Raw genomic sequence first — 26779 nt, forward strand, 5'->3', positions numbered from 1 at the left:
ATAAATTGATTTGAGCAAACATATTTTTAAATAAGTGATACTATAAAAATATTTTGTTCATTTGACTAATATTTTAGTTATTCTTAACAACACACGGCAGTAAATGTGTGGTACATATTTATGACAATTAAGCAGAGCTTCATACTATGAGACTGCTTTATAGCATTTGCAAGTAATTATTTGCTAATAAGAGATACTACTCATTTTGTGTGCAAATTAAGAAAAAAAGATTAAGACAGATGCATAGAAAGTACACTGCTGATTTCTTTCATCAACCACAAGTCTAATTGCAAGAGCCACACTAAGAGAAATTTAAGCTTCTTTCATCCACCCTAATAAAATGTGTTCATTTTACAGTTCAGCAAAGGCCATTCACCATGTCAGGTATAGCATGCAAGAAAGAGTGGTGCACCTTCCCGAATTACAGTCTTCTTGTGCATCTTCCACACAACTCTATAGGAGGAAAACCACCTTTAAAACATGCCTGTAACAATGCAGCATTCAAATAGGGAAGTCGAAGCCAGATGCAGATCCTGAAACTGCATTAAGTCTTCGTTCAGAAATTCACCAGTTTTCATACTGGAATTCTGTTTGTCTAACCAGCCCCACGGCTCGAACTCCTGCAATCAATTCCCCAGGCCTCAGTGACGTTAAGGAGCACCATGCGTTAAAACATACTCGGACACTGAAGAGAAGCCCTTTATGCCTCAAAACATTTGCCAACTCATTCACGGGGCAGGAAAAGCCTCCCAGGCAAACCGACCATGCTGCTACAGAGCTTCCTTAACTGCCACCTGACACATCCAATACAGACAGCCTCCAGATACAGAACACTGGACAAGACAGTATACAGACTAGACAACTGATTTTATCCAGTAAGATCATCCTAATGGTGATATAAAATGTTTGTCAAAATTTTTGAATCAAAAAAAATTGTATATAAAATGTTTGCACATAATTCCCAAATAAAAAAGGGACAAAATGTCCTAGCTAAAATCTGTTCACTACAAACAGTCTGTCCAGCTCAATTCCAAAACAGAATTTGAGAGCATATTCAGTATCCATACTGCAGTGCAGTGCCTTAGAGAGGAAGGTACAAACCCTGCAATCTCAGCCATGCCATCCCTCATATGACCTGCTAAACAGTGGTCTCCCGTGCCAGTCCCTGGTGAATCTTCAAAACCCACATACTGACAGTTACAAGAAATACTTTTTAAAATAAACAGAGGCTAGCCAAAGTGGGTTTTGGTGCTCTTTCCTTTTAAAATTGCTTCTAATATCCAAGGCTGCTTTTGAGCATTTTCCTCAGTGCCCATTAGCAGCTGTGTTTTTATGTTTGATGATTGTAGCTACCAGAATCTAACATACTATGATAAACTACTTTAAGACATGCAGTGATATAAAAAAAATATTACAGGAAAAACAATACATTTCTATTCCATTTAACTGTGAGATGCACACAGAAACAATTCTTTTTATGTTTAGTTCCTTAGTATTTGGAACAATTAACATGATCTTCAGACTGTGTTTGTCCAGGTTCTTTATTTGTCTGTAGTCCAATAGTCATGATATGGTCATTCAGGATCACACCTAAGCATATACTTTTAATCAGAGTTAAAGTGACATTCATTGTTTAAATGGGATCTTGATGAGGAATATCTGCAACAGAAGGGAAGCAACTCTGGAATCACAGAGTTCTTGTCCTTCAAACAAGACCATGTTACATTCTTCATTTCAGACTGAAGAAAAATTCTCTGCCATCCAATCAGTTCTCTTATTATCTGAAGTATTAAGTCCCACCCAGGACTGAGTTAAGGAAATCCCCTGCCCATCAAACATGAATCCTAAATAAAGTTCAGTTTCAGTTAGAAGTAATTTTCCAGTGTTGGAAAGTACCCTTATACTTTTCTCCAACAGCCACACTCAAAAGAATTATAAATCCATGTAGAAAATAAGCCAGCACAGAATATGTTCATGCAAGCAAAAGATTGTATTTTACTGCAAGCTACCTATTAAACAAATGAAAAAAAGATTAGCAGAGAGCACACAGTGGAATATCAGCATTCCAGTCTTGAAAAAAAAGAGATGGAAAGGAGACATGTCCAGCAGACCTGGGGAAGCGTGCTGCTCACACTGATTATGCTTTTGATCTCTCACAGGCATGTTAGCCTTCACCACCTCAAAGGACAGTGAGAAAGGCCATAACCCCATCAGCCTCTGTTCAGTGTGTCTTAGTTGTGTGTCCTACCGCGAACATCTAAAAGCAGATCTGCCTCTAATTTACTCCACAGCTCCAGAAAGCCACACCCAACGGTACTGGGAAAATCCTCAGATCTAATGGGTAGATTACACAGTTTTTCATCACTCCTAGGTACATAACTGCTCCCAAGACTCAGAACCCCTTTATCAAATATAAAGGATACTACCAGATAGTGTTTTGCCGACATACTGCAATTGTTTTAACTTCATTATCAGCTTACAAACCTGCTCCATGACAAGGCCTTGCCTTATGGGGGTTCTGCACCATGAAAATCAGTCCTTCCATGTATGCAGCATAGCAAGAGCCTATGAGCTTAGACTAAAGCATTTTCTGTTCTCTCCTGGAACTCTGAATTGTTTTCACTGGGGGCAAACTAGGCATCCTGAAAAAATAAATGTGTCATTCCTATATTAACTGTAAATGTTTTATATTCTTCAATGTGAAGACTGAAGAGTGGGAGCTCATTTTGTACATGTCAATATTTTTAAAAACTGTACAGGGAAGTAGTTCCCCTCAAAACTAATACAAGCAAAAGCAAGGCACTTGCTCCTCTCCATTCCTCTTGGACACCACGTATGCATTCAGTGGGAGAAGTCAGGATGCTGAAGCCCAACAAAGGACACGTGTGATACAAGGCTATCTCCAACTGGAGCATTCAGCAAAGTAACAAGGGAACCATCGTCCCTGGAAGCACAAAATTCACAGGACTAGAAAAAATTTCCTTGGGGAGAGCCCGAATAGCACAGCAGTTGAATTCCAGCCTGTCGGAAGGATTCTCAAACAATTTAAAGAGTGACGCTTCCAGAAATCCAAGGCATTTGCAGGTCACATACATTTCATCAAAAGTGACGTGTCAAACTCAGATTGTTCCCATAAGAAACAAAAATCCACGCTAGCAGCGAGCTGGCAGGAGAAAATGCATGACTCCACTTTATCAAAAAATGAAAGCACCAAACAAAGAAGAGGAATTGTTTAATGCAAATAAATATGGAATTTGTGCTGAAGAAAATCCCATATTCCTCTTTAAATATTAAAAATACTATATTGTGTTTACATCCCAAGGTAAACTTTAAAGACAGTATAGTAATTCTGAAACATCAGAAAAAGAACCTGCATTTTAGGAAGTTTAGCAGTATCTAGCAAAAGAAGAAAATAAAAAGAATACTCCTTACACATAGTGAGTGGGTCTACAGACATCATGATTAAGGTATTAAAAGCACAAAAAGCTTTTTCATTTGCATAAGGCGTTCTTTGAAAACTTGTGTTTATCTACCAAATCATTCATGCATTTGTTGGTCCCTAATTACCACCCTAAAAATTAGCAACTAAAAACAGAAACTGCAGCAATTATCAGGTAATATTCAGTTTCCAGTGCTTTCTATCCATGCCATTCAGAAAGTTAAACACATCTAATAGCTTTAGAGAATATTAATACAAACCTTCTAAGAATAGATAAAAGAAAGACTAGGTTGAGAATGTTTTAAAAGCAACTTTTCCAAGAAGCATTCAAAACTTAGACAAAGAAGTGAAAAGTCACATCACCACAAACACACAGCTATGGATTAGAGAGTCAAAACTTCACAGAAAAGGAAATTTCTCAGGCCCTTTTCCTTTCACTACATTAGAAAAAAAGCCTCAGTTCACCATGTTCTTCAAGGTCACTTTACCACTCATACGACATTCTAAAAGATTTTTAAGGCTAGTCTAAGGCTAGGATTGCCAAATCTTTATTAAGCCTGACACACATTATCTGGAGTGTTGTTTTACATAATGTGCTGCTGCTGTCAGGTGCTGTAGCTTAACATTACTCTTTATGAGCAAAGCAGCATTAGCATGCACGCTGCTTCTTTTTCCCTATTAAGCATTCAGATAACAGCACTTCCATGAGCTCAGCTTAACATTTAAACCTGCAGTAAGCCTGTCATTGTGGAAGTCTTCCAAAAATATTTAACAGTAAGAAGTACTAACAATAAAACTCACATAAATTGAAACGACACATTTTCTTTCAAAGACATATTTTTGTTTTGCCTTTAAACGTTACACAAGCCTACAACAGAAGTCACATACTGCTGAGAGAAAAAAAGTTGACAGTCTTCATGTCAGCATTGCATAACAGCTATATTCCCAGTAAGACTAGATTTTCCATGAGTTCAAAATAAATGAATAATGAGTAAGTTATCTATCTATTGTTTTAAGGTTTCTGACCAAAGTAAACCTAAAAAGAGGGAGAACCAGGCTTCACAATGCTGCAAAACTCATATGAACATGCTTCACATATGCTATCTATGTGGCTTACTTCCCCCCTCCCTGCTTTAATGCACTTTCTTGCATGACACTATGAGCACTTTCTAAAGCAGACTGTACTAAATAAAAAAAAAAAATGAAGCTAAGCTTTACCATGCAGTTTCAGTGTCTCTACCTACCAAATATCTCAGCAATTTTTCCTAAAACTGTGACAGGATTTGTGTACAGCACCAGTCAAATACGCCCATCTGCAAAACTTGCTAGGATTGTGCATAGAAACAGCGCTTGGGAGATGCCCCAGAAGGTGAGTAAAAGCATCGCTTGAAGAAAAACAAACCCGATAAGCATAAATGCCACAGTCCTAATACAGGAATTAAACTGAGAGAAGAAATGCTTCACCACCTTAACATGCTTTGGATTGAAGAGAGAAGTAAAGAAAGGAAGCTCGCACCAAAAAAAATGTGTTAGCTCGTGCCCAACGAGGAGAAAACCTGCAAGTTAGTGGGAACCTCGGCGGGGAGGAGGAGAGGTGTTTTTTTTTTTTTTTTAATTCTATTTTTGCAAGAGAAGCGCGACTGCAGCTTTCAGGCCGGGGCGGGTTAGTATCCGCAGTACGCGGCGGGCGGCAGGGCAACGCGGAGGGTCCCGGGGGGCGCCCTACCCACTCCCCCCCCCGAAACCAACCCCCGCGGGCCGCCTCCACCCCGCGGCACCGCGAGCTGCCCCGCTCCGCCCGCGGGTGCGGGCGGCGGGCACGGCGGGCACAGCGCTCCCGCGGCGCTGCCGCCGGCCCTGCTCCCACCCCCCCGCTGCTGCCCCCGGGAGCCCCGCGCCCCCGGCCCGCCTCAGGGCTCCCCGCGGGGGCCCCGCCTCCCCCCTCCCGCCCGCCCGGCCGCGGCCCCGAGGCAGCGCGGAGGGGCAGCGCCGCGCTTACAGTTCGCAGGAACTGGATCTCGTCCTCGCCCTCGCCCCCCTCGGCCATGGCTCCCCCTCTCTCCCGGTGCCCGGGCGGGCGGCGGCGGCGGCGGGCGGCGAGGCAGGATGCTCACGGGGGCACCGCGCCGGGGCCGGGGCCGGGGCCGGGGCCGGGGCCGGGGCAGGTGCGACGCGACGGACCGGCAGCCCCAGGCCGGGCCCGCGCGCCGGCGGCAGGTGCTCCGCTCTGCCCAGCCGCCGCCGAGCTCGCGCCGGCCTCGGGGGCGGGGCCAGGCGCGGGGGGCGGGGCTCCCCGCCCGCCCGCTGCCGCAGGTGATCCGCAGCCCGGCTCGCCGCCCAGCGCCCCTTGCTGGTGTTTCGCCGAGAGGCGGCCCGCGGGCTGCGCCGGTCTGCCGCCGCCGCCGGGCTTGCCTCGGGTGGGGGCTGCCCGACCCGCCGGCTCGGCCGCCGCACTGGGACGCGGCTGGGGGAAGCGCCGCGGCGCTGCCACGGCGGCCGTTGAGCGGCGCGGCGCGGCGGCCGTTGACGGCGCCGCAGGAGCCGGGCGGGCGAAGCGGGGCGGCCGTTGGCGGACGTCGGCCCGGGACCGGAGCCCTGTGGGGCTTCGGCCCTGCCGGGGATTGCTGGGAACTGGGCTTTAACATGCAAGCATGCGTCCCCGCAGCCCCTGGCCGCCCGGGCCAGTCTGGTCCTCACAAGTTAGCGCAGAGACGCTGCACTGAGAGATGCCTCAGCGGAGAGAGAATTTAAGTGGCTTTTCATGAGGTTTTTGCCAGCTGACAGTATTCTCTGGTAGAAGAAAGCACGGAAGATACAGTACACGGCGACGCGAGACAACTACAACATGGTTTCACCAGGCATTAGCCTCTAACCATCACGTGAATGCTCCTAACCCAAGGTAAACGAGAGGCTGTTCAATGTAGTTTCCTTGAAGGATTGCTACCCTGTATTTACCACAGGGTAGAGCATGCATGCAGGCAGTTACCGTGGAATAGCTCATCTTTCAGGAGCATTCATGCAGTCATACCTTAAAAAGGAAACATTATTTCTAGCAGTGGAGGTGCTGGGCCTCCCACAGAAAGTTGGGCAGCCTGTAAGAGCTGCCTGACTGCTACAGTCAATAGCACGTAGGAATAAATATATGGTAGATAAGCTGTACTAGTTCAGTGGAACCATCATGAGGTCAGAACAGCAGACTACCTTAAAATATAGTGAAATGAACATTGTATCATTGGCAGAGCAGTATATGTGAAGAGTGCACAACTGCAGAAGGCTTTTGAAGGACCAAAACCAGTAAACATAATGAAATCACAGTAATTCTGGTGAATAGAGAGTGTGGCTACGATACCAGAAGACATTACTTTCTTGAGAAGCCATACCTGTAGTCTTTAACCTTACACTGTTCAAGAACATAGTGAAAAAGTAACACTAAACGTTTCTGAAGAGATTTTATTGTTACTTCCAGCAGTAGAGAAACTGTTCTTCTGACAGATTGGCAATTGCAAGAGCAGCCAAGACGCATAAGGTCTGTAGAGCAAGTGATGTAAGAGTATTTAATACAGAGGTTCTGCAGATGAACTCCAAAATTAGGACAGGTTAAGCATTTCTTTTATAATTTCCTGTTTTCAGGTGCTGCTAATTTCTAGAGATTTTTACCTCTTGGACTTACTCTCTTGACTGAAAATAATTTAATAATTTAGGTATGATAAAAGAAAACAGCAAAATGTTTTTCATATTGTTACAAAATTATGATATTCAAACCTTTTAAACATCCCTTCCTCTAAATTATTTAGGTTGAGAAGTTTTTCCAAAACAGCCCTCTATTAGAAGAAAAGGCTTCTGAGCTTGCTTGGTAAGTTTTGGATCTTTACAATATTGTGTTTCACAAAGGTGTCCTGAACAAATAAAATTTCAATTACATGCCCATGTACAGAACAAGTCTGGTTCCACACTACAGTTTGGAAATGTATTTCATAATAGTCATGGATGTAAAAGTCAGTTCACTTGCAAATATTTACAGGATCCAGGTCTTGTTTAGATCACAGAACACACAGGATGCTTTTGTCTTTCTTTTGAGTAGTGGATTAGACATCTGCTCTATTTGCTGCAGATAAGGCAGGGACATTATAAAGAAAAGAAAGAGAAAAAGGGTACACAATAGTTTACACAAAAAAATATACACAATAACATCAATGGCCAAAACTTTTTGTACAGTCCTTAGGACAACCTTAGGAGATAATGAAAGTAGTTCCAGGAACCATGGAACTGATGAGACCTGTTTTCCTGTGGATCTGAAGCTCCTAATTAGATTGCTTGGGGTTTAGCAAGATATGAACTCCAGTTGAAGCTTCTCCATGCTATGGCAGTCATATTTTTCTCATATGCAGATTTGTTGCTGCCTAATATGGGTCAAATTTATGCAGCAGTTTTTTCTGACAGCAGATAACACTCTTTGGTATCTTCTTTACTGAAGCGCTCGTTTTCATGAAATGGCTAGGAACTAACATTTATGATACGGTTAGCCCTCTGTCAAATATGTTGAAATTTCCCAGTTAGTTCAAGAGATAGTATGCAATAACAGAAAGACACACACAGCACATGGCTACATAATCTAATTTGCTTAGGAAACGAGCTAAAAGCAGTAGATACAAAAGATTCTTCTGATAAGTTTGTGAACAGAGGGATAAAGAGCAAATGTAGTTGGAAGCACAACTTCATAAGTTGTTCATCAAGGATTAATATTCACATGTGTGTACACCATACATATAGACTGTTATATGTATGCACACACACTAAATGCATAATAAATATAGTTATAGAATGTGCATAGAATATAAAATAACTGCAAGCACATAAAAGCCTAAACAAACTAAGTAAATTCCTAATCCACAGCTTTGCCTTCCTCTATATTACCTCATCCATCAGCTACAATTTATGTGCCTCTCTCCTTTCCATCTCTACAAAATGTGCAGGCTTACTCTAACCATGTGAAAAGATGAGATACATTTTCTGAATGCTCAGGATGTTGGAATGGAATTGTGTTTAAAAAGGAATGTACTTTGGCTAATGCAAAGTTTTAATCAGTAGTTATATTTACTTGCATTGGATAATTGGGTGGAGAGGAACCTCATGATGTTGAACAAAGGCAAGTGCAGGGTCCTGCACCTAGGGAGGAATAACCCCATGCACCAGTACAGGTTGGGGGTTGACCTGCTGGAAAGCAGCTCTGCGGAGAAGGACCTGGGAGTGCTGGTGGACACCAAGTTAAGCATGAGGCAGCAATGTGCCCTTGTGGCCAAGAAAGCCAATGGTATCCTGGGCTGCATCAGGAAGAGTGTTGCCAGCAGGTGGAGGGAGGTGATCCTCCCCCTCTACTCAGCCCTGGTGAGGCCACATCTGGAGTACTGCGTCCAGTTCTGGGCTCCCCAGTACAAGAGGGATGTGGCACTACTGGAGCAAGTGCAGCGAAGGGCTACTAAGATGATTAGGGGACTGGAGCATCTCTCTTATGAGGAAAGACTGAAAGAGCTGGGCCTGTTTAGCTTGGAGAGGAGAAGGCTGAGAGGAGATCTTATTAACGTGTACAAGTATCTGAAGGGAGGGTGTTGAGAGGATGGGACCAGACTCTTTTCAGTGGTGCCCAGCAGCGGGACAGGAGGCAACGGGCACAAACTGAAACACAGGAAGTTCCATCTGAACATGAGGAAATACTTCTTCACTGTGAGGATGACAGAGCACTGGAAGAGGTTGCCCCGAGAGGTTGTGGAGTCTCCTTCTCTGGAGATATTCAAAACCCATCTGGATGCAATCCTGTGCAATGTGCTCTAGGTGACCCTGCTTGAGCAGGGGGGTTGGACTAGATGATCTCCAGAGGTCCCTTCCAACCTCAGCCATTCTGTGATTCTGTGATAATTAAAAACAACTGGTTGTTCTGAAAGTGGAAATAACATTATAGTTTCTATCATAACAGGAAGTTATGTAGTTTGCAGGTTTGTTGTTTAGATGAACTAGTGGGAAAATAAAATAATACAAATCCTCCACAGCTGATATTTGCAAGTGGAATTCAGTGGGATTGCATTTTTTGTGTGGGTGTGGAAGTATAGGGCACTTTGCTACAGACTGCCAGTCCCAAATTTCACGATGCCAGTCAACCTCATAGCAGTTAATTTGTGTTCCCCATTCTTTGCTCAGTTTCAATCTACATTACATCTCATTATGCCCACTATTTTCTGGAAGACTGAAGATTTTTATTAACTGATACCTGTGTTTTCCACAGAAAAATGCAGAAAAACAGTTTCTATTTCTGCCAAAACAACCCAATACTGATTTAGGGAGTGATAGTTTTTAACAAAGCCTCTGAAGATTAACAAAAAGGGAAAAGAAAAAGCTTTTTATAAAATGTTCAGTAGGAAGTGCCATTCCCTTACTGTTCTAATCTATATTTTATTAGTTAATTAATTGTCATCATGAGTATCTGCTGCTTATTCCTCCTATCTAGAAGCAGTCTTCCAAATTCTCAGTCCAGACCTTCTCCCACATTACGTGTGACCCTGCTGCTCCCATATACTGTTCCCTTTGTTGCCATATTGCTTTGTTCCTCTTACAATCCCAGTCTAAATCTGCCCATCACAGTGCACATTTGTAATTGTCACTATGATGCATTATTTCCTTAGTGCATTTTGCCTTTAGACAGTAAGTGCTTCTTGCTACTATTACCCTTGGTTTATCACGGAAACGACACTGTGAGGATTCATAATATGCCATTACCACTTCCTCTCCAAAAACCTGGGCCTTGGTGTGATGCAGAACCAGTACAGCAGCACCAGTGCAACAGTGTTTCTGAGACACCTCGGCAGGATTCTCAAATGAACGTAAATTGACAGTATCATAAGAGTTTTAGCACTTTAATTTCAAAAATTTTAATCCCCTAAATTAGGAAGTCTAATATGATGTTAGGATAAGATGCATAGATATGATGGTATGCACGCACTCAGAATAATAAACTATGTAAAACAAACAATGTCAGCTGTTCACAATCATAATAACAGGTACTGTGAACATTCAGTGTTCAGTAACATAAAGGGAATTCCCAGGTGCTTCTTTGTTTTCTGTCTCCAGCAGGATATACTACTATGCTATTTTGTATTCTCAGAAGCACAGCCTAAGATGATGCCTGTAGGAATAGAATGAGGGAGATACTACCCTTTCTTCCTCACACTGTTCTTTCTTACAGTATCTCAGACTTTTAAGTTATTGTCAGCCAGATATCAATCTTGAAAACATGTTATTCCAAATGGTGTAAAACTAAAGGGATTGCTTCTCCTATCTCATTTCATAAATCAATGCCACTGTGGTCAATGAAACAAAAGCAATGTAAATTCTATATCAGTTTATGTCCCAACTGTGACTAGGAAGCAAGAATAAGATCAGCAGACCCAATTCTGCATTGAATTTTAAATGAGATTTTATTGCAGAGGTTAAAGAATCATAAATATACCTACAACCAAGTAGTTATATGCCTATCGTGATCTCCCCAGAGTTCAATAGTATACTGCATTTTTCTTTCGTTAGTGTTCATACATAAGATACCGTATAATTGTCAATTGCATGTCTGTCATTAAGTATATGTCCTGTACTCTAGATACATCACCTATACAAAAAAAAAAATTACTTAGGAATACAATATTACCATAAAATTGAGACAATGAAGCTTTTCTGAGAACTTTGGTATTAAGCAAAAACAAAGGCAAGCTCATATCATATCATATAGTGCTTAATTATAGGAAAGGTCTTCCAACAATTTGCATTTTGCATTTGGACATGTATAGTAGTTTTCTGAGAGCTTTTCTATTACCTTGCCTTCAGTTGTCAGCTGCAACTGGTGAGTTCATTCCTAAATATATTCTGGAACATGACTGTGGCTGACTCTGGAAATCTACACTTCTCCCCCTAAAACAAGAAACTAACACTGTCTGAAACGTCCTTTTTAGCAAAGCTCAAAGCATTTATTTTCTCTTTTCGTTATTGTGTGTGGGATTATTAACATGAAGGATGGTATCTTGTGTTTTAGATTTTGGGGGTAATAGTTTGCTTAGATTTTCATGTTAGACTGTCTCCTTGAAGTTTTTATTACCCATTTTAAATCTTTTTCTAATATACTGTCTGATAAATTCACTGGAAGCTGTCAGGAAGCCTAAAGCCAAAAGAAATAGGTTTTTTAGGGTATGTTTTCCTTTTTTTTTGCTTTGAGTTGATTAGGAGGATTAACATATTTTGTTTCTAAATATTCTTGGTATACATTAAAAGAGCACATTAAATACCATCTTTAAACTAGAATTTCCTCATTTCTTAGGTTTTCTAACAGTTTATAGTTATGTCATCATGTAAATATATTATATTATTATAAGATTATAACTGCATGTAAGAATATACCCAATTCTTACATGTGCCATTATTGACAAATGGAGATGTGTTGGTGCTCTCTCCAGCTTACATCCTTCAAATTGGAATTCTATCTTTGTGCAGCCAGTGACATGGAAGCGACGGGAAAGTAATTCTAACCCTACCAGTAACTGCTGTGACTCACATGTCAGTCTCTCAATCAATCCAGTTGCAAATAGCTGGAGATAAGAATCAGGTTTTCAAGATGTTTCAAAATGTTTTCAAGTAAGCATCTAAATTTTCAGTGTACCTGATTTATTCTGAATGAGTTTATATTTGAGTACCTAAATAAGTCCCTGGAACAAAGCAGGGAAAATCCCTCCTTTTTATTATTAATATTCAGCAATCTGCTGTCTAGTCTTCCAGTAAAGACCTACATGATATATTAAACTAGGATAATTTTGTCCTCTGTCCCTAAAAGGATATTTTTTGCTATAAAATTCAGTGTGATATTTAAGAGCTCTAGTCATTTTTCTAAAGAAACATCAGGCAGTTTTCTGGGAAAAATGTTGATAGTTATGATGCTGCTCTGTTACTTGATGAATGGAAATAATTGTTAGAGATTTGTCTCTCTCAAAAGAAACTTGTTTCAGATGGCAGTTCTTTTCACACTTTCATTTTCAAAAAAGAAATTTTCAGTGCTTTAGCAGCTTGCATTTTGTTCTGAGAAGATGTAGAGCAGTATTTTCATGGCTGCTCAGATAACGAATTGTACATGGTGGAGGAAAGGACCAAGGCAGAAAGCACAAACCCTGAGAATAGAATGAAACTTCCACTAAGAGAAAGTGAACTCTTTGCATTACAGATATTAATCAGACACTGGCTACCAATGGTGAATGTTGTCAAGATCTGGAGAAGTAACCAGTAATCCTTGTGTCTTTGGAGAAAATGAAGGTTACTTGCATGGGGAAATGCTTAAATTACTTAAAATGTTACAAAGTACTGATAAAATAAATTGATAATCAATGTAAAAAAAAAAGCCAGTTGGACTGACCATTCTTCAGTTTAATATCCTTTATGCCAGCAGTTGAAACATACTTGTCTCATAGAGAATTATGTGAGGTAATGATGTTAGCAGTAGCCTGGAGAAGCTGTCAGAAAGGAAGAAGTGGGAGGAAGCGGAGGAAAGGAAGGAGGAAACTTTTAAAGGTCTTTTGAATGTAAATGTTGAATCTACAAACCACAATATCAATAGATTAGGATCTTAATATTACCTTTCATCTGTCATTTCTTGTTTGCTTTTTCAAATGTATCATAACATAAAGTCCAGGACTGCAACATTCACACAGTTCAAGATGCAAAACTACCAAAAATTGAAGCTTTAACCTAAACCTTGGATCTATAACTAGTCATAATGCAAACGCCTGATTTAAATTGTGACTATGACAACACAAGTACTGGATTACAACTGTTACTAGGCAAACTGTTTACTGTGAACAAATGATTAATTTAGCTTTTTGAGTCAAAAAATAGTTGCAAACCGCTTTACTAATATATGTTATTCATAATTGCTCAAAGACATTTTGCAAAAAGTGCTGGCCACAGTTGTGGGAATTATGCAATTGATTTCTATCTTAGAATACTTATTACTAGCTTTTGTGGTGCCTGTGCTGTCACATAAGTGACAGGGTATTGTTTCTACTTCCTCACTGGGTGACAAAGTCAAAAGAGTCAGCAGTAAGTATGTAAGCACAAATAACCTTGTCCACATGCCAGTGCAGATAACTGAATGAAAAAAAAAAAAAAGGCTTTCCCTACATACTCATAGGAAAAATCTGTCATGAGGCTACATTTTCCCACAATTACTTGACCAGACCACGAAAAAGATAGGCCCCAGATTTCATTGTCAGTTATAATTTCTTAAACATAAGATAATTAAACAGGGTAAGGGATTTGTTTTTCTTTATAATTATGATGAGTTGATTCCAGAATCTATTGCAGACTTCCTCTAAGTCATTCTAATGTTCTCTACATGAGCTACTCTGCCTGGAAAGGCATGCATGAGCTATAATTTCCTTTTGACATTAAAAGCCACAAATCTACAGCACTGCAGTAATGCAGAGGAAAAAATGTTCAGCTCTTAACTCAAGATTAGTCTCTTTAGCCATTAAGAAGTGAAAGCTCTATGGAGGTAACACAACCAAAACTGCTGAGATTACATTCCAGACAGAACAAGCACTTAACTATTGTAGATACAGCATCTGGACAATGATATATAGTAAATAACCAACATTCAATTGCCCATTTCACTAATATGACTTTAAGAATTATTCATTAACAAAATTATAAAACAGAAACAAATAGATTTATTGGAAAACAATAGTTAATTTAAGTGAGTAGGAGAGCTCCTTAATTGGAGTCCTATGTCACACATTAAGAATAAAGCAACACATTAACAGTACTTCAGACATCTTGTTTGAGCACAAGATTTATATTTACTATGGTTCAGTTACTTCTTTAATTAAAAAGAAAACTGTTTTCTGAAGGTCTGTGAGGAAACTATATTACGTAAATATTTTAACACTGTTTAGGCACTTGCTATCTCATCCCTTAGCACTAATAAAAGAGCTCACCTTTAGAAACTGGCAAGTGCATCTTTATGTGACTGCTTACCTAACAAAATAAGGAGAAATGCTGGATGCACCTGAATTGAAATTTATAGATCTTAATACTCAGAATTCTGAGAAGAAGGAAGGATTTGGGGTTTTCTGTTGTTATTTTAAAGAAGTATACAATTTGTCATATTAAACTGTACCTAAAATCCATTAAGTCCAGTTTCTAGTGGCAAACAAAGAACTGCTGTAGATAGGAAGAATGTAGCTCTCCCTTCCTTTCCAGTCATAAATATGATCTTGGTTGGATATCCCTTTCAAAATCTTTGTCCTAGCTGATTTGTAATAACAACGGTTATTCCTATTATGTGCATAAGTCTCTTTTAATCTTGCTTAAACCTCAGTGACTCATGTTAAGTTAAACAACACACTAATCATTTAACATTTCAGAAATATTTTCCAGCTCTTAATTGTATTGTTTTATACCATCACTAAGATCTAAAATGTGTTTACTTTTGTAGAACTGTTCACAAAATTTTCAGGAGTACTGGTTTCCTTCAGGCTTTATTCTTCCTGTTCAGTCTTCCCTCTCAGTTCACGGATTCTGCTCTGACTCATGTAGCTAGGACTGATTCCATAGTCAAAGCTCCTTTACAATTCCCAGAGTATGGGATTTTGAAAACCAGTTCTAACATCCCAGTTCATTCTTCTTTCATGTCTGGACACTTCCACTCTTCAGCGAGTGGTCAGTGCAGACAAGAGAGGAACTATTTTTTCTGCATATCAGCTAGGGCTCTTAACTAAGGTGCTGCTGCTCTCCAAGGTCATCTGATAGCAGAGACCAATTTCATATTCACTAAAACAGTAAGCAAATGTCAGTTAATATATATTTCTCATCTTTATTTTTGCTTTTCTCTATTTGAACCCTAAAATTAATGATAATATTTCAGTTTCTTTCTTTTCACAGCTTTTAGTGCATGGCTCTTTCCCTAATGATTAAACATCTGCAGCCTGTTAATTTTGTTTATATGACAATGTATTGTGTGCTTTATGTTACAGCAAAAAAAAAAATCACATAAAAAAAACTTTACCATGTAAAAATAACTATTGAAAAGTATTGTCAGTGAGTCACTGTAAACAGGAATTTTTGCATCATTAAAACCAAAAGAATCACACCCACCCCACTTAAGGCCATCTTCTCTTTAAAGTTACTAAGATCATTTCAGGAGCTTTGGAGACCTCATTAGCCTAATTCATTAGGGCTAACACCCTCATAACCACAGTGTGAAAAGGCCAGCTCTGGGCAGACTGGGTCTTTCAATCTGAATAGAGCAATTGTGCTTGAAGCAGTGGGACACTGGAGCACCATCCATCTTCAACATTTCTAACCCTTAAGCAAAGCAGGGAAACTGCACTGCAGTGTTGCCCACTTAGAAATCAGAGGCTTGTAAAATTTCCACATCTCATTGCAGCCAGGCAAAGTTGCAGTTGAAACACTCAGCTTTACATTCAAGTAGAACCCCCAGGCTTTTCTGCATCTCGTAAGTGAGGATTTTAATTATCCAATTAACATTTACTTTTTAACAATACATCATGATTTCTGGCATTAACAGCAGCTATGTAGCTTGACTTTCTCTGACAGCTCTGCCTAATCTGCTTATTGAACTTTATTTTAAAGGCTCGATTCCATACTTGCCTCTTAGCATGTCTAGTCATTTACACCAGTGCTAAGTGGGTGTAAAGCTCTCCCACACCAGAATGATAGCATTTTACACCCACATTACCCAGATGTATATAACTATGAAGCAGCAGAGAATAAGGATTTTATCTTTTAGAACATATTAGTAGATTTTGAGCTGACTGCAACAGGAAACTATTAAAGCAAGCTCATAAACAATTAACAGTGGAACATTCAGGTTTGTGCTGATTTAGCAGAAGGCAGCAATTTGTTTGTTATTCATTGCTTATCCTGCTTACCGGAATAAATAATTTGCTAGTCCATTTCAGTACCTGCCTGGTGATCCTAAAGCATAAAGCTAATATTCTTCACCTGTCTTATATAGGTCTCACCTGGGTATAGCGAGACTATAAATATACGTGCGCTAGCATTAAGCAAGGGTAGAACTAGCAGTGCAACTGCAGCAGCACCAAATGCAAAATCTGCTCAGAATTAGACTTTCAGAATGACAGAAGCAGCACTGCTTTGCTCCTATTGCAGGAATGTGCTTTTATTACTAGAAGACAAGCTCCCATTTAAGCCAGGTGGTGTATCTTCTACTCACAGCTGAGTTTATTTTTAGTTAAAGCCAAGCAGGGGCCTAAGGGAGTGAACTGTTTAAGAATTTTGCCCACACCAGGTAGCATTTCCTATAGGATAGCTATTACCTGCAGTGATATTGTTATTGCTTTACGTACACACTCACACACATGCACTGGCTTGTATGAACAATGGTCAGTTGTGTTGGGCTCTTCAGCTGTATTTCAATGTGACTTGGTTACAGGGGAAGTAACTGCAGCTTTTGCATGCAGTGGCCCATGTGGGCCCTTTGGATCTGCTTTCAGAATTTGCAAGTAATCTTTCATTGGCAAGATAAAACATTCAAGTGACATGTTAGTGCTAGCCAAGGAAAGGAAACACAAAGCAGGACATTTAATAAATCTTGACATGAAGCTTTGTCATTCAGGTAGTCACACAGGTAATTCTGCGCTTCCTCTCCCCTCAAGTTTGATCCCCCGTTGTTCTTTTGATGTTGTTTTTGCAAGATGTCTCAGTACTGCTGCAATTGCAGGTTCCCACAGTCCTTGAAGCTCATTATCCTTCACTACTGGTGAAAGAAAGAAACAGCCCAGGAACTAAATATATACTGAATTTCAAGGAGGCAGCTATTTGTAGTGATGTTTCCATGCATTTATTTTCCCTTGCAGTGCTTGCATAACCACCCCCTCCAAGCTCTGCCCATTATAAGTGTGAGTACAGCTAAATAGTAATAGTAGGTCCACTTCAAGTAACCCAGAAAGCTAACTTTATCCAAAGAGCTGTGCTTTTTTCTTTCACTGCATACAGACCAATACACAACTTTAACTTTTGCCAAATTAAAAGCAAAACACCTTAGATTTATGTAGCATGCTTATGTCCATGTCCTGATAGAGCACCAAATGGTGGAGAGCAGAGTCTTGGATCACGCTTTATATCTGCTCCAATTTGAAAACACATATTAGAGCAGTTTCCTGCAGACAGAAGACATTTTGATCTCTGATTAGGGCTGGGGGAAAGTTGTTGTATTTCACTTCTCTTTTCTATGATTATGTAATATTTGGAGGTATACAAGAGAATTATTCTTGCTAGTCAGAGATGAAATGTTAGCTGCTGCCATTCTTCATAAGCTTTATGAGAAATCCAGGATAGGACACTAGTCAGGCAGATGTCCAAATAGTTGTGTCATTCCCCAAACAGTCAAGAGAACTGTTTTTTTCTATCAAATGACCAGGGACGTATATCGATTTTGATAGAAAAAAAATGAGTCAAAAGTATTAATGTGAGCATGATGATGTATAACATAGCTAGATTTAAGAGTTTCAAAATGTCCATCTAGTTTCACAATGAACACTTCATTAAAATGGTTTGAACCTTTTATTAAATAATAGGAAAGAAATGGAAAAGATTTGGAAATGGAAAAGAAAAGTGTTTTAAGTAGAACAGTAAATACAATTTTCATTTTCCATTCCTTTAGCTACAGAGAGAGCCTTCATACGGAAAAGCCCCTGCTAATTTGTGTTAAAGAGGGTAATAACTGTCCATTTGGGGCAAAAAGAAATAGTTAGTTGAAACCAGCAGGATCTGGAAACTGTTTACAATGTACCGGCACTACTTCTTTAAAACAAGACACAGAAGGGGAGAAAAAAACAGAAAACAGAAGAAAAAAAAAACAGCTTCTCCTTTGGTGCTGACTCTTACTTTCAACTCACTTGCACCTGGAAAATGGCAGACCCATCACATGGTCTTATCAACCACTCCAAAACCTGGCAAACTTCTAGCTGCCTCCGATGATTAAAAGCCTGCTTTTAGCTGTCCTTTTAGTCATGGGTTCACAGCAGTGAAAGAAGACATGCCACAGTCTATAATCAGCTAAGTCACACCTCTTAGGAAAACGCACACACACAGAGGTCAGAAAAAGACCTGTAAGAAGAGGGTAGGAAAGAAAATGGACACAGGAGGTAATGGTGAGACCCAATTCATGTATATTATATATATTCCATTTGGTATCATGGACTTAGCTAAACTCAGGGGGCTGATAACACACTTCCTTCTCTCCCCAGTTGAGCCTGAACAGGACATCTGTCAGGATCAGATGCTAAAGCTCCTGACTCATCTGTGCCTTCCCTTAATTTCAACATCTGTAAGCCCAAAGGATCAGTGAAAGGGGAAAAGACAGTGGATTTACTCACTGTGTTTAATTATTTTAGAAAGAGCAGTCAGTCATATATTTTGATATGTTTTCACACAATGGAGTATTTTACATATTCTGCTCCTCCATTATTAAAAAAAAAAGTTAGTCTTGCACTGCTTAAGTATTCAAACAATGTGGAAGCAAACAGATCATTGCATTTGGACTAAAGGAAAAATTTCAGCACAAGCAGAAATAACCATGTCATTTCCTAAACCTCACAACAATCAATTACTGTATTTTTCAGAGAAGTAGAAAAAGTCTATTTTTCTCAGCTTTCTTAGGTTATCAGATTTGCCCTGTAGTATACAAAAGACACTATTTTAAAGTCCAATTGGATTTATCCTTCATTTGTTGTTGATCCCACAGAATCTAGGCATAGTAGAGATTAGACCTAGAGGTATAAAGATTACCCGTTAACACAGTATTATTGCCAGTTTTACTTTCCTTTTGTTCAGATTAATTTGTATCCATCGACTTCCCTGAGGATATTACTTCACAACATAGAAACTAATTGTGTATCTTGGAAATTTTTAAAACTGGTTATCAAGCAACAATGATTTTGCTTTCTTCGTTTCTTGCTATTAATTCTTACTATGCTAAATGTTTTTCCTCTTTAAGCATACATAATTCAAGATATTAATGCTGAAGATTTTGCACAATACATATTAGAATCTTGTTTTCACACAAAGAGCCTGCTCCTACATCTCATGCTTTTGAATGACTTTGTTACAATAAGGTTGCACAAATACAACTTCTGTAGCAAGAGGAATCAAAACATTTATGGACAACAAGTTTCTGATTCATATGCAACTGACAAAATATAAGAGGATAACTCACATTCATACTTCATGGCCCAGCAATTGGATGGCTTCACTGAGCATGTGTCTAGAGTAGGCAAGTCACTTCCATTAAAAAAAAAAAAAAAGGTAAATAAATGAGCCCCATCTTTTTGACTACAGTATGAATCACACAAACTACCTGCTCACAAAAAAGCCCTTTCCTACAATAGTGAGTGGAATACTTCCAAAGTAGATTTCTCAGGGACACTGTGCTTCATGACATTAGCAGTAAAAAATACCTCTTTCTGTGTTTGCTGCCCTTTTTCTAAAATGAAGCAAAACCCAGTGCATGACCAGGAAAAGAAAAGCAAGGCAAAGAACAAAAAGACACCACAACAGCTCCCTGCAGGGTTGGAGCAGCAGGTCACATTTGTCAGGTGAAGCAAGGTGCTGTGTCTCAGGCCTGCTCTGAGTCCCCTGGAAGCTGCAACAGGCAGCAGCACTGCATCTGCAAGGGCTGCACCTCCTGGGGAGCATGGCCAGCAGCAAGGAATGCCAGAAAGGGTGCTTGCACTAATGTCCTGTTCACAGAGAAATACCAAGTGACAAGGAAGGTGATACTGACCCTGTGTACTCTGTATGGTTGGGACTTGTTTTCGCATACAGTCCCAACTATACAATGCTCAAACTGCAAAATTACATTACAGGTAATTTAATTACGTCTGGTGTAAGTTGGAAGGATATAGATACACAGGACTGTAACAGAGCCATGTGACTGAACACAACACCTGTCATAAGGGCAACAGTCAGTACAGCAGCATCCACAAGAACACTGTTCCATAATATACTTAAGCACACTAGAACGAACAAAATTTTTAATACTAGATGAAAATTTTTGACATTGCATTGTGACACAGGAAGAGAGCTGAGACCTACAGGGACATCAGCAATGCATTACCCTCTTGAAAAACACAGGGAATTTGTTAGTGAAAAATGCTCACATGACCGAAGGAAGTGAGCAATACCTCACGCTTTCACAAAAAGTAAAAAATAAAAATCCCAGTCTCTTTATCAGTCAGGCCTTTGGGAGGGGAGGGGAGGGGAAGTGAAGGAGATTTCTTTTCTAATCCAAAATCTGTTGTTTCAGCTTGATCCTGAACACACAGAAAACACACTGATCAAACAACTGAAGTTTCTTGATACCACCATGGGTACCAATTCACCTTGGCCAGGATCCTATCTCTCATTTATGTAACAGAAAAGGCTTAGAGGAAAGAAATTCTAGAATTTAAGGGTGGGGGCAGCTGGAGATGTTTTCTTGTGTATAGAAAGGAGCCATCAGCACAACACCCAGGAGCATACACCAGGATAGTACCAGTCCCAAGGTTTGTACAGCACTACCTGCATTTCCAGGAGGGAGTTACTGCACTATTCCATAGGAACAAGATCAGGCACATCCCTGTACTGTTAGAGCATAAATGATACAATAAATGTCTCCTGAGATACCCTGGTGAGATATATGCTCCGTGTCATAGGACAGCAACACCTTCTACTGTCATTACTACATCTGGAGCAAACTGCTTATCTTAGCCAACAAACTAGCATCTCACCCCCATTTGCTATTTATTAGGTCCTCAATTTTCTTTAGAGTGCAGAAAGAATATCACACTTTCTATTATACTGTCTTGCATAAGAAAACCACTTCAAGAGGTTTGTGGTCCATGGGGTTGCTCAACAGTTTGCACTGAGAGTTATGATTTGCCATTCAGCTTACAGTTTCTGCTCACACTAGTAGCATTTAATGAATAGGCACAAGGAACCTGAGTTCATAACTCACCATGTTACAGTTTTTCTCATCACCACTAAAACTGTTTCATTTCTTTTGCCCTAAAAAGCAACTAAAAATTGTTCTGATTACAAATATGTTGATTGTTGTTGGTGTATGGAAAATATAACCAAGGCCCTGGTGTACTGGAATAAGTTTGGAATAAACGAGGAAAAGCTAGTGAAATACAACAGATGCTTATTGAAGGTTCCAGTGTATCCACAGGCTGGAGTACAAACAGGAAATCCTTTTGATGTCAACTGTCACTTTCTCATTTCTCAATTTGCCAGAGGGGAAAAAATGTCTTGTAACAACAAAGTCATTATAAGAAACTACATATGAGAAACCATTATAAGAAAACACTTAATGTTTGTGCCTTATGCTTCTGTTCTTATGCACCTGTGGCACATGAAAGCAACATATCAGTATTCTCATGTGATAGTGTTTGATAACAGAAGGCACAGAAGTAAACACTTTGACTTTGTGTTTTATAGCATCTAGTGCACCCAGGCCTGATCCTAAGAGAACGTTGTCCTCTGGAAGAGTTAATTCAAATACTTCAGCACTGCCATGCAAGTTCTGAGCAACCCCTTCTGTTCTACACAGTATTTTTCCTCATCACTGTATTATCCGAGCACCTCCGAGATAAGCAATAAGCTCATGACTAACATCTGTCACATCCAGTTCATTTGAGAGAATTAATTCTCCTCATCTCTCCACAGGAAGAATGGTGCATGCAGTTCTTCTGAATGGGTTTGACATTTTTTAAATACAAGCATTGAATTAAGGGAGTGCATGTGCCATACACTTGGAGTGGAGTGAGGAACTATTACTGTTGTCAGCCCCTGGCTCCTGGAAACTTCATTCCAGAGGATCAGACATGAGCCCCAAACATTAAAGCATTTGGAAACAAGGCTAGTATGATATCCTAGGGAAAAACCACTGCAAAGACCAAAACATCTATATGAGCTAGGTAAGTAGTAACTCCATTTGATCAAAGATCAGATTTGAAAAAAAAGTTTATGTAGGAGATGAGGTTATATAATCCTTAACAGCCAAGCAAGGAGGAAGTTACTTGCCACAACAAACTCAAGTTCTTAATGCTTGCATCATAAGAAGCAATGGTAGAGCTTGATGCTCAAGTAGTCCTTGAAGCAAAGGACGTTTTACAATAGGAAAGCATGATACAGTGCGCTGTTTGACATGCTGGGTCCTATGCTACATATCAAAAAAAGTGATGAATAGCAGGGCTACAGAGACACCAAATGATAAGAGAAATAAAATTGCATTAAAGAGGGTTAGACAACATCAATGAACAAGGAAATTCACAGAAGCTGAAATCTGAACATAATTTGCTCATGGAATGACTTTCATTGTAAAGACGGCTGCTACTTTAGTGTCTCAGAATAAAGACAACTACACTATACATGCTGGCATCAGCTCACTGAATACTTCTTTTTGTCTCTTTCCTACCCAGCCATGAATAAGCCACCCTTCTTTAAGATGAACTTTAAGATGTTTGAGCTTACATAGCCCAGTCACAGGTTCAAAACTACATCTGAAAAGTAACTTTGAACTGTGCTCTGGCCCTCCCCTAGAGGGAGCCTTGGCTAGGTATAGAGCTATGCGATTTCCCCCAGGTGTCCAGAAGATCTGTATATTTTGCTTGCTTCTTGCTTGGTAGTAGTCTCCAGATACTCATGCATGTGTTTGGAGGTAGTGGTAAACATAAAACTTGAGGTAAAATCACCAAATCTACTATGCAAACTGCTGGCAAGTTTCCTCCTTGGTCTGGGTCTGTTGGCTTTTCTTTCCCTTTCTCTGTTACATAAAACAGCCTTATAGGTTTGATTCCATTTAGTTGTCAGTTATAGTGGATATTTTTAGTCCATAAATTTCAACACTATCTTGAAACAGTGTTTAGCTAAGGACATCCAGTGATAAGAACAAGTGTAACTTGACCCTGTTTTTCTAAACAATATAGCTACTGATACTATTAATCTCTCATGCTCTATCTATGTTTTCAGAATTGAAATTTCAAGTGGCAAGTAATTCATTAACCATCTTGGGGTATACAAATATTGTCCCTGGGTAATCATCAGAGTATAGAATTCACTGTAGAAGAGACGCAGTGACAGGTTTCTTATGCATTTTGAAGAGTCAGAAATCCAGATTTTGAAACTGATATACTAAAGGATGTCCTTGACCAGTACTGCTTCTGTGTTTCTATCTCAAGAAGCATTCTTCTTTTTCTCATATTAATGTGCAAGTTGCTAATGTCTGTTAAAACAAAATGCATTATTCTGCATCGACCCTGTAACAAAAGAAAGGCATATTTAAGAGAATCACAATAAATAATGCGCTAATGCTATTTAGACTTATGATGACCTTCACTAAGGCGCTGGAACCAAGATAGCTACATTCTGTGTAAAAGAGATCCCTACACGAATACTTGAATTTGTGATAAAATTGAAGCCATGTAAAGAAACAATCCTAATTCTTTGTAGCCTGCCACAGTGCTGGCCGTGCTTGCCGCACTGCCAGCACAGGGCTCGGAGGCAGCTCTGCAGCCATCCAGGGGACAACGGCCCCCTGAGAAGAAGCTGCAGGAGATAAAAAGATTCTTTCTTTATACAAGCTCCTCAGAGCCACTTTCAAGATAGTATTTTGTGGCCTTTTGCTGAAAAATGATGAATACTGAAAAAGGGAAGTTTTTCATCTAATGGGCATGTACTCTTTTCTTTCACCAAATAGAAGAAAATATTAAGCCAGTTAAAAGAAACCCTTGGATACAAAGCAGCCCTAATTCCTTCAGTAGCTGAATAACCAGTTTTTCAAGAACACAAAGGCCTAATTTCAGAACAGGATGGCAGGTGGATATGCAATTGACTGCCTAAAGGGAATTAAAGTCCAAGCCTGTTTAAATGACTGATGTGATTAAGATGTTGGATGGTTCTGTTTCTTTCCTTCCAGGACTTTCTAATAGCCCCATAAGATCTCAGTGCTCCTATCTAGCTAATAGGAGTTCTTGAGATCTTTCAAATTATACCTTCTAGGACTATCACTCTGAAATTTCATATACCTGAATGAAAATTTTGCTTACATATTTTTAGTATATTTACTCCATTTATCATTTCAGATTATCCTCTTTATTTTATGACTCACTATTTGTACTGACTCATTATTCCAATTTAAATTCTACCTACAAAGCCTATTGATTTTTAGCTTTTACCCTCCTTAATTCTTTTCATTTCCTAATGGTCAACTGTACACATATTACTGCATGCCAGAAAATACATTGTTATACTTTGCATATACTAAAAATTGCTTTTAGTTAAACAGGTATTTGTAGGAATTGTTTTCATGGTTTCAAAATCACATTAGGTATCACTCTGATTAAAAGTAGTAGTTCTTCACATACTGAATCAACAACCATTTTTCTCTAAAATTGAGAATGAAGCTATACATCCAGCTTTGAGGTTAAATTCACTCTAGTTAATCTTCAAAGTCACTTCCTAAATTGCTTGAATACCACTGAAAATGACATTTCATCAATGTCAAAATGTTATTCCACAAGCTCTTAAAAGGGGTCTATGAGAAGACAGATGGATGCCAAGGTGTCCAGGCAGAATATTCAGCACTTCTGGCCTGTCATTGTCTGAATCAAAAAACACTGAAATCAGAAACAGCTTATTCAAATGGCAGGAAGCCTCTAAAATCCAAATTCTGTGAAACAAAAGATGTACTGTACTATGGGCAAGTAGACAAAACATTCATATTTTTTTCAGCTAGCAAAACTATAGAAAGAAAATTATGACTTTGCTCAGTTCTGACAGTACAGATGGAAACAAACTTTAGTGATTTTTACAGGATTATTTTTTCTAAGTAACATTAGCCAAAGTGAGGGCATAATCAAGCTGACAGTGTCGATTACTATTAGCCTGTTTCTAAAGATGCCAGGCCTTCAAAATTTGCTAAAGCCATCATGATCAAAGCAACACACCCACCAAGATTGAACTCTCAATTTGTTCAGATTTATACCATACAGGTGCCTTCCTAACTACTAATGAAAAATTACATAGTGGAGAGCCCCTGGAAATCTAAATTCTTATAGGAAAACCTAGTTACTTTAGTTCTCAAAAGTTAACTTCAGCATGTTAAGTTCTCCCCCTCATAAACTTATTTACGTGAAGTCTTCATATAATTGCTAGTCTTCCTATAACTGCTTTCTCTCTTCTGATACCTGTTATAAATCTGATTATTCAGACATCTCAGAGTAATACTGAACAGATTCTGATGACTGAGAAAGCCAGCAAAGTCCTCTGTGCTAGGGGCTAGGCCTGCCATACTATCAGAGCACAACCCATGGAAAATAAATTCAAAATTCAGGGAGGGGAAAAGTTTGGCTGGAGCAATTCAGCTGTGCCTTTGTCTGCTCACACAGATGATAAAGCACTTTATCTATAGCTCCGCATATTTCTGAAACAAAACATACACCGACTAAAGACAGAGATTTTAATTCTGCAGCCTATGTGAGTTTTTAAGAAAGAAAGATGTAATTCAAATAGGAAGTAAAGGTATTATGCAGAATTAACTGATAAGGTTGTACAGCCTGTTTTGCAAGAGATTAGAGAGGATGATGATTCTAATAGTCCCTTCTGAGCTTAAAAATCATGGTAGCCTTGTTTTGCTTTTTTTCTGTAAAGCTGATCATCAAGACTGCAGTGCCTTTTGCCATATTTGGACAGGTCCCAAGCTAACACAGATATTACACAGATTTTCAAAACATTTAAAGCATTTGCTACTTGAGAAAAGAAAAATGTAGAAAAATTAATCTCACACTAAGTTTGGTAAAACCAAACTGTGCATTACCAAGATTTTTCATGCACACAGGTTGTTCTGTTCTTACTGCAGCTGTTATTTTGCTAACTGTTACTGTGTCCATCAGGCTGGCAAAACTTCTGTAAAGTTGTTTTTCAGGAACTCAGTCTTTGTCCAATCCCTGCAGCTTGAGAGACTGGGATTGCTTCTCCGTTTACTACTTCTCTGCTACAGAACCATACAGTCTTTTCTAGCACATAAAAACTATTAGACTGATGAGTTATCTGTTCCTTTTGCTCCCAGATACAACCATCTCAGTTATTTGTATGACTAAATCTTTGCTGCCATCTCACATTCATAAGTATCTTACTGTGGCTGAAAGTGGCAAAGCAGCAACACATAAATCAAAAGTTTTAATTTTCCACTCCACACACCACAGTCCTTTAAAAGATTCACAGCAGACTGAAGAAGCT

At 39.5% G+C, this 26779-nt stretch overlaps 1 long non-coding RNA gene across 1 annotated transcript in view; it reads left to right on the forward strand.

The window, feature by feature from the left end:
- The first annotated feature begins 5949 nt into the window (after positions 1–5949).
- The window catches only part of LOC106485502 (uncharacterized), a 54736-nt gene continuing 33906 nt past the window's right edge, over positions 5950–26779 (forward strand). Inside the window, exons 1-3 of the long non-coding RNA XR_001292731.2 lie at positions 5950–6338; positions 7234–7292; positions 22208–22458. This is a non-coding gene — a long non-coding RNA (uncharacterized lncRNA). The remainder of the gene's footprint in view (positions 6339–7233; positions 7293–22207; positions 22459–26779) is intronic.

This window comes from Apteryx mantelli, chromosome 3 (assembly GCF_036417845.1).
Source record: "Apteryx mantelli isolate bAptMan1 chromosome 3, bAptMan1.hap1, whole genome shotgun sequence".
In the NCBI taxonomy this organism is placed as follows: Eukaryota; Metazoa; Chordata; class Aves; order Apterygiformes; family Apterygidae; genus Apteryx; species Apteryx mantelli.